We start from the raw sequence: 9,073 nt of genomic DNA, 5'->3' as shown, positions 1-9,073 counted from the left end.
TACTCAGCACTCCGTGGAGCAGACCTGGGCTCACTCCCTGAGGACAGAAATGGCTTCCTATCATCTATTTTTAACATCTTTGCCTGGCTTCACTGGGTTGATGGAAAGCGGCTTTGCTCACTCCTCTGCCCTCCTCTGAGAACCATCCATGCTCATCGTCAGGGCAGCCCGGGGAGAGGCCGAGTGTGGCCCCTGAACTCGCTGGGAATATCATGGGCACGCGTTTGATGGGTGCCAAGGAGCCTCAGAGCTGGCCACCTTCTTTCGGAGCCTTATGTCTTTAAAGGACTGGAACAAAGCCTCATTTGGGATCAAATACCCCTGAGACACTTGTGTATTGCCATGGAAAAGGCTCTTTGTCTCAGAATAATACTTATTCATCCATTTGCTTGTGGGTTACTTCCAGTCAATTCAGAAGAGTTGGTTGCCTTCTAACTCAACAGAGGTGGGGGGACAGATAGCAGTAAGATAGAACTGCTTTTTATTGAGTGCTGACTACTGGCCCCAGGGTAACCCCTCCTCCTGGGGCTGTTCCCCAGAGATGGTGGTGTTACTCCCTCTTACAGTTGAGGAAGCTGAGGGTTGTGGAGGTAAGTTACTTGCTCAGGTTTGTACGTGGCAGGATCAATGTTCATATCTGGGCAGTCTGGCTCCAGACCCTCACTCATTCATTCATTCGTTATTGTCAGAGATTTAATAGACCCCCTCACTGGTGCATTTGGTGGTGCCAGAGGGTCAGTGCCCAGTGTCAGCTCTCTAAGATGACAAGTCCACACTGGGACAGGTGGCTTATTTCTGGGGTCGGAGCGGAGCTGGCAGAGGAACAGAACTTCCCGGCCTAATTACCTGAAGGGAGAACGTTAGTGACCTGCTCTTGGCCTCTGTCCAGTGACGATGATAATCTTTCTGTCACTGGTGCTTACTGTACAGTTGGAAATTGTGGAGTCTTCTGGGAAGGCGAGGAAGGCACGCGTGTGGTAGCCATCCACACATCCGTCCTTACATACACCCATGAGGGGGACCACAAAACAGCACCAGGTAGGCCCAACGGCACACGTGAAGCCTCGGGACACCCCCACTGGTGCTTCTGTATGTGACCCAGTCTATCCTGACCCCTCGGGCCACCTGGGCTGTTACTTTGGAATAACCCCTGACAGGCAAGGTCTCCATTGGAGGGATTTCTCCATGGAAGGAAGTCAGTGGCAGGGCCAGATTCAGGCCTCTGAAACTCCTCCATCCTCAACGTCCCCCCCACTCCCAGCCAGCTTACTCTATGGGGTTAGCAGCATATTCTGGAATCACAGAAGGAGCCACCAACGTTGCTGTCCAGAGTCAGGATGTGGTTCGAGAGCAGAGACCTTGTGCCCGTTGACATTTGCCGGCCTGGAGTCATGGTTAGTCCTCCCTTCTACTCTCAGAGGTGACCTGATGTGGATAATTGAAGAGCTCATCTACTTTCAAGAATATGGAATATGCTGGAATTCTTGTGAAGCCCATTCCATAAAAGAATCTCAAAATACCTAAAGATAATCTCACCATCACCTCCCCACCCTTCTTGTAAAATCAGGGAATACCTTCATCTTTCCTCTGGGGCAGGTAAAATGCCTAAGGAGCAAATCGTAAGACTAGAAGCTTTGGAGCTCCCAGGCTCTGCTTGATGGGGCTCCCTGAGTCCCTTCTGAGACTGATGTTTTAATTTGACATTTACAGGGCTCCTGGGTGACTCAGTCAGTGAACGTCTGCCTTCGGCTCAGGTCACGGTTCTGGGGTCCTGGGATGGAGCCCTGCATTCGGCTCCTTGCTCTGCAGGGAGTCTGCTTCTCCCTCTGCCTCTGCTGCTCCGCGTGCTCGTGCTCGCTCTCTCTCTCTCACAAATAAATGAATCAAATCTTTAACAAACACTCTAATTTGACATTTACAGATGGCCCCTCAGCCTTCAGGGTTTATGTGCTCTGCAGCAGGAAGTCAGGTACATAGATCACAAATAGCCGTATAAACACATGGACATTGATGGGCCCGCGGTGCTCACCCACAGGCCCAATACCATGGCTCCCAGCCGTGTCTGCAAGCACCCTGCCAGGAACAAGGAAGGAAGGAACAACCATGCACTTACAGCTAGGAGAGCAGCTTTCTGGTCCTGGGAAGAACCCTGGTGTGGGGTGGTGACTGCCCAGGAAGAAGGGCTCGCACAACCCCAGTCCGGGGTCTCCCCGCCAGCCCTCCGGCCTCCCTGGGGCTTCAGTGAGACCAACAAGGGAAGTGAGGTGTGTGTGCTTTTCCTGAGAATTTTTGCCTCTAACTTTTCATCGGGACATAATTTTAGACTTCCAGAAATGTTGTAAGAATAGTAAGAATTCTCATGACTTCAATGGTTGCCAACTCCATGGTCCCTTCTGCATTTCTACCTAAGGGCACATGCTCCTTCATGTTCACACCCGGAGGCTCCTTCTGTGATTCCAGAATATGCTGCTAACCCCATAGAGTAAGCTGGCTGGGAGTGGGGGGGACGTTGAGGATGGAGGAGTTTCAGAGGCCTGAATCTGGCCCTGCCACTGACTTCCTTCCATGGAGAAATCCCTCCAATGGAGACCTTGCCTGTCAGGGGTTATTCCAAAGTAACAGCCCAGGTGGCCCGAGGGGTCAGGATAGACTGGGTCACATACAGAAGCACCAGTGGGGGTGTCCCGAGGCTTCATGTGTGCCGTTGGGCCTACCTGGTGCTGTTTTGTGGTCCCCCTCATGGGTGTATGTAAGGATGGATGTGTGGATGGCTACCACACGCGTGCCTTCCTCGCCTTCCCAGAAGACTCCACAATTTCTGCCAGCTTTGTGTTCCTCAAAGTCAGGAGGAAAGGGAGGCTATTGCCCATGCCAACCGAGGAGGAAACTCCTGGTTTACACAGCCCTGACCTGGCAGGTTTGCGGGGTGCTGGGCAGGGGCAGAACTGTGAGGAATGGAGAGAAAGAACGTGTTTAAGGCGGGTCCAATCAGCATCACAGAATGGAAAGTGGAGGTGGCAGTCCGATGTTCTCAGGGCAGGAAAGCATTCCAGTCTCAGCGATTCTGTTTTCCCAGAGGAGCCACTTGTCTTGGGCTGAGATTTTCAGACCTCTCTCCTGACTCACACCCAGTTCCAAGGGCATAAACTCGCCCCATGTTCCAAGTGCTGCCAAAGACCCTGCAGAAAGCAGGACTCACTCTCTGATGCCCACGTGTGGCAAGGTGGGGACTGTTTCGTGAGTTAGTCATGATAGCTTGAAGTTTCCTAGATGTCTGCACTGATGTGTCCCTGGGGAGAAAAAGCTGCCTTTAGCAAACTGATGGGTGTGGAGTGTGTTCGGTCATCATCCTCCGTTCCTGTCACAGGGTTCATTCCAAGAGCCGAGGGTCTGTTTCTATTACATCTGCTATTTTGGGTGATCTTCCCAGCAGCTCCATTTCAACAGCCAGGAGGGGTTCCTGCAGGTGGGGACCCTCCAACATGGAGCAGGCAGCCTGGGACGTGCTGGGTCTGCAGGCCCCTCCCTGCCTGGGTGCTGCTCCTGGAGAGCCACCTCTCCTGACCTGCACCCCGCAATTCCTGTAGCCTCCGACTCCTCCTGCATGTGGGGACAGGAGCTGCAGGTCGGGGGGTCCCGGCCTCTGAAGCCGTGACCAAGGGAACCGGGCCTTGGCCTCCAGACGGGCCTCAACTGAGTGGCCCTGGCCAGCTTGCCAGAGGAAGCACTTGGATTAGCACACGTCCTCTCCCTCTGTGATGTTACAAGCAGACTGGGTAAGTGCCTTAGGACATCTGGTGTGTGTGTGTGTGTGTGTGTGTGTGTGTGTGAGACGCACCTGGAGAGCAGATGGGGTCAGAAGCACGTTCTTGGACTATTTGTTTTTCCCCAGATTTCTTTCCTTCTCCTTCTTTTTGAAAAGTATGAGTCTGGGTAACAAAATGCTTCCTGATAACTGGGGTAATCTGACCTTGAAATCCTAAGGTAAAGTGAAATGTGCTCGTCAAATGTCTGGCTGCCTTTACCTGGAAAACTTGTCTGCCATTCACTGATTCCCTTAGCCCATACTCACCGAGACCTGCTCTGTGTTGTGCCCTGTTCTGATAATGGGGATAAATGCTGAGTAAGACGCCAGGTCATTCCTAGGAGCTCACCAGGAAAGATGGTGGACATGGTGAGTGCCTGCCAGCATTCTGTTCCCCTCATACGAGTGCACTTCCCAAAGGAAGTCCCGCTTCCCAAAGCTTGGGTAGAATGTCCAGATGATTAGTTGTGGTCAACAGGTGTGAGTGGGAGTCAGGTCGCTCAGGCGGAAGGTTTATGTGCTGGGGTGAGGCTCTCCCACATCTCGTCTCTTGACACCTGACACCCCTGGGTCTTCTGTCTGAGGGACTGAATGGAGCCTTGCCCAAGGAACTTCCCTTTAAACATTTGTCATTCAAACCAACCAACCAATAAACCAAACTCCCCAATATTTATAATGTAGCTGGCAGAAATCTCAGTTGGAGAAGGACCACTGAATTCTATTCCCCAGCTGTACCCTAATAAATTTGATCTTTCCCCTATTTTTAGACATTTGGATTGTTTCTAAATTTTGGCAGTCTAAATAATATATTATCGAACATCATTACATAAATCATTGTGTCTCATTTTTTTCTTTATGATAAATTTCTAGAAGGGGAATTATATTGTCAAGGGGAATAAACATTGTAAAGACCCTTGTTATCTATTTACAAATTCCCACTAGAAAAATTTATAACCCTACCAGCTGTTCTTCACTAACAATATGCATTAGGGTTTTAAAATTTATTGACCAACTTGATGAATAGTGTACCTAAGTTATTTCTGTTTTAGTTTGTTAAACAGTGGCTGAAGCCCTTTCTATCTGTTGATTCGCCTTCTTTCCGTTGCACCAGTTACCCACTGCCAATTAGTGAGGACCTACTGTGTGTCAGACATTAATTTAGAGTTCGTGACATGCCTGAGCGAGTCCAATCATTTCCTTTTGTGGAGGTGCAGAGAGGCCATGGGCATCATGGCGGCCCAGCCAGGCCAGTGTGGACAGATGACCCTTTCTTCTGGAAGGACTGGTGTTCCTGTGGGAATGTCCCTTCCACAGATCCCTTGAGCGTATTTATAGCCAACACTTCCCTATGTCAGGTGTTCTTTCATCTTTATTATTATGTATTTATTTAATTGAAGCATCTTTGTTTTTTTAAGCAACTTTGAGGTATGACTTACACACGGTAAGATGCACGCCTATGAAGCTTACAGGTGGACAAGTGTTGAGAAACTTGTACACTCGTGAGACCCACCCCACAGTGAAGACAGAGAACGTGCCCATCACCCCCGGAAGGGCCCTTCGCAGGGAGAGTCCCCACCCCAGTTAGCTGACTTCAGTAGTGACAGGTTCTAGAAGCTCACAGCAAAGGGATCTTTTCTACTGTGCTCTGAGCTTTGCCTCTGCTCTTGCATGAACCGGTCCTTCTCTCTTGCTCTGCTCTGTGGGGTGGGACGGGGCATCCCGCGGACCCTGTCCCCACAGACACTGGTCTCTGTACCTGGTCTTCCGTGGGTCTCTCAGGCTTTGTCAGTCTTGCTTCCGAGAATCCTGCCCCCACAGATGCAGACGGCGTCAGCTGCTTCCTCTCTGGGGCTGGCACCGGTGGGTGCTGGCGCCGTGGGGAGCATAGGTTGGAGCAGTGAGGGGGTGGCCTCTGCCAGAGGGACCCAGGGAGCGGCCCTGACGCCCCTGCTCCTTCCGGTGTCTGGGGAAGCCACACCTAGAACAGGGTGTGGGGGGGTGGGGATTGGCTGGGATCAGTCTGGGGAGGGAGGACGGGGCTGGGGAGGTCAGGGGCAGCTTGTGTGGAATGAGGGACATTTTATGACTGTCTACCATGAGGATCACAAAGGACTGTGTTCCTCGTACCTGTTCCCACCCACCACCTTCCTGGTTGCTGGGAGAGAAAGACGGGCTTGGAGCAAAAATACAAAGTTACTTACTTCCGTACAAACCAGAAGTACTTCTAGGCAGCAATTCTATTATCTCTCCTCACGATGCTGCCTGGCCCTCACCAGCCCTGTCCCTGCTCCCCGTGCCCCCCTGTGTTTGAGGTGTAGACACACCTGCTTGGAGAGACCGTCTGGCAGAGAGAAAATGTTCTCCCTGGATTCACGTTCACTTTAACCCAATTTAAATCTGAGCACCAGGGCTCACGGATCGCAGATCGGCGGCTTGCGGCAGCTGTGCAAACCCTAAACACCTGACCTCGGGCGCCAGCGTCCGCAGGGGGCATGGCACTGTGGCCGGTCACCCCGAGTCCCGGGGCGCCTCGTGTTCTGGCCAGTGCGCTGAGAGGTCACGCCCTCACCTTTGCGCTGCACTGCTCTGGGTCTGCAGATGCAGCAGAGGGCCCCGTGGGCAGCCGGCCTCGGTGGGATGAGCCCGTGGCAGCCCACCGGCATGGCTTTAAGCCCCTCTCTTCCACCGGTGGGGGCGCGGGGTCTCCTCAGCTGAGGGGCAGGGGCAGGGCAGCGACAGGAGAGCTTAGGCAACATGGCTGAGCAAAGAAACACATGCGGTTTCCCCGCGTGCTGTCCCCCTCAGGCTGGCGGCAGCGGTGGACCCCGACTGCTGATGGAGACAGCCCTGGCACTTGTCACCACATAGACGGCGGGGGACTGCAAGACTTGCTCCCAGTGGAGCTGGGACAAGGCCTGTCCGTTCGCCACGTCCTCCTGAAGGGAGCGGTGAGCCGCAGTCCTGGTCATGCAGGGCCGGGAGGGAGACAGCGAGGTGGACCCTGATGCTGCCCACAGCCCAGGGGGACCTGCGGGGTCAGGGCAAGCTGGCCGGCACGTGAGACCAGAGCGTACAGACGTGGGGACCTGAGGACTCGCGGAGGCCGCTTGAGTCCACGCGGCAGACAGCGTCACAGCCCACGTTCGAGGCCCTTCACCCCAAACTAAACACCTGCCCTCAAGCTACTTCCCCCTGACACTGAGGTGAAGTCTGAACGATTGTCCAACTAATTTGAAAAGACCTTAAAATCAGTCAGAGCCTGGGGCGCCTGGGGGGCTCCGTCGGTGAAGCGTCTGCCTTCGGCTCAGGTCATGATCCCGGGGTCCTGGGACCAAGCCCCACATCGGGCTCCCTGCTCAGCCGAGAGTCTGCTTCTCCCTCTGCCTCTCGCTCTGCCCCTCCCCTGCCCTCCCCCACCCACCCCCCTGTGCTGATGCTCACGCTCTCTTGCGCTCTTTCTCTCAAATAAATAAATAAAAATTAAATCAGAGCCTAAACTCAACCTTATGGTACGGTTTCAGACCTTATGGCTCAAATGATCAGATTCCAATGATTCAATTAACCTGTTACTACAAATGACCTTTTGATGTCGTGCTAGACCTTCCATGGAGGTAAAAGCCGTATTACGCCAGACAGAGAAGATTCAAGAGCAGGTGCTCCAGCCGTGAGCGGGCAGGTGTCCGTGGCCGTGTCCGGGCGCGGCTGTATGGCGGCTCCTCCCGTCACTGCAGCCTCTGCGGGCAGACTCTGCACAGCGGCGGTCCCTGGGGTGGCCCCACCGGGCCCGGCCTGCTCTTCTCCTGCAGAGCCTCCCACGCCCCCCCAGGACCAGGCTCCCAGGGGTTCTGGGGGCGCTGCCCTGCAGGCAGCTCCCGTGAGACGCATCTCACCCAGTTCCAGTTGACGTTTCTGAACTTTCCCCCCTACCATGTGGCTTCCTGGTGACCAGCAATCCTGTTTAAACATCTTTTCAAGACTATTTCTTTTCTTTTTTTTTAATAAAGATTTTATTTATTTATTTGACAGAGAGAGACACAGCGAGAGAGGGAACACAAGCAGGGGGAGCAGGAGAGGGAGAAGCAGGCTCCCGCCGAGCAGGGAGCCTGATGCGGGGCTCGATCCCAGGACCCCGGGACCATGACCCGAGCTGAAGGCAGACGCTTAATGACTGAGCCCAGGCGTCCCAAGACTATTTCTAACACGTTACCAGAGATTCACTTCACAGAGCCTCTGTACTGTGCTAATCTTGGATTCTAAGTGGGAGACGTGATTTCCATTTTGTCAACAGGGAAACTGAGGCTGGGACCTGTACTGGGTCTGTGTGCTTGTCACATGTCCTGTGCCCACCTGTGCCCTATCCATGAGGACTCTCCCTCTGCCATCCGGAGGCTCCCCTTCATCTGCTAACTCACCCCTCTGGGAGTCTGCCCGGAACTGCTCAGGTGCAACCAGGGGCCTGAGGCCACGCCCTTCACAAGGTCATAGAGCTGGTGCTCCCCCTAGGTCGTGAGCTCTCTGCAGGTGAGCTATCTATCTGCTGCCTGTCATCTGGTAGCTTCTTTTTTCTTTTAAATTTAAATTCAGCTAGCCAGCATATAGTACATCATTAGTTTCAGATGTAGTGTCCAGTGATTCATTAGTTGAGTGTAACATCCAGTGCTCATCACATCACATGCCCTCCTTAATGCCCGTCACCCAGTTACCCCCTCCCCCCACCCCCCTCCCCACCAGCGACCCTCAGTTTGTTTCCCAGAGTCAAGAGTCTCATATGGTTTGTCCCCCTCTCCGATTTTGTCCCAGTTTTCCCTCTCTTCCCCTATGATCCTCTGTACTGTTTCTTATGTTCCACATATGAATAAAACCCTATGATAATTGTCTTTCTCTGATTGACTTATTTCACTTAGCATAATACCCTCCAGTACCATCCGTGTCGATGCAAATGGTGGGTATTCATCCTTTCAGATGGCTGAGTAATATTCCATTGTATATGTGGACCACATCTTCTTTATCCATTCATCCGTTGAAGGGCATCTCGGCTCTTTCCACAGTTTGGCTATTGCGGACATTGCTGCTATGAACATTGGGGTGCATATGGCCCTTCTTTTCACTACATCTGTGTCTTTGGGGTAAATACCCAGTAGTGCAATTGCTGGATCGTATGGTAGCTCTATTTTCCACTTTTTGAGGAAACTTCTTACTGTTTTGCAGAGTGGCTGCACCAGCTTGCATTCCCACCAACAGTGTAGGAGGGTTCCCCTTTCTCCACAA

Source organism: Mirounga angustirostris, unplaced genomic scaffold (assembly GCF_029215605.1).
Source record: "Mirounga angustirostris isolate CCGP_5_RB_7025 unplaced genomic scaffold, mMirAng1.0.hap1 SCAF_8, whole genome shotgun sequence".
Lineage (NCBI taxonomy): Eukaryota > Metazoa > Chordata > Mammalia > Carnivora > Phocidae > Mirounga > Mirounga angustirostris.
This window is presented reverse-complemented; position numbering follows the sequence as displayed.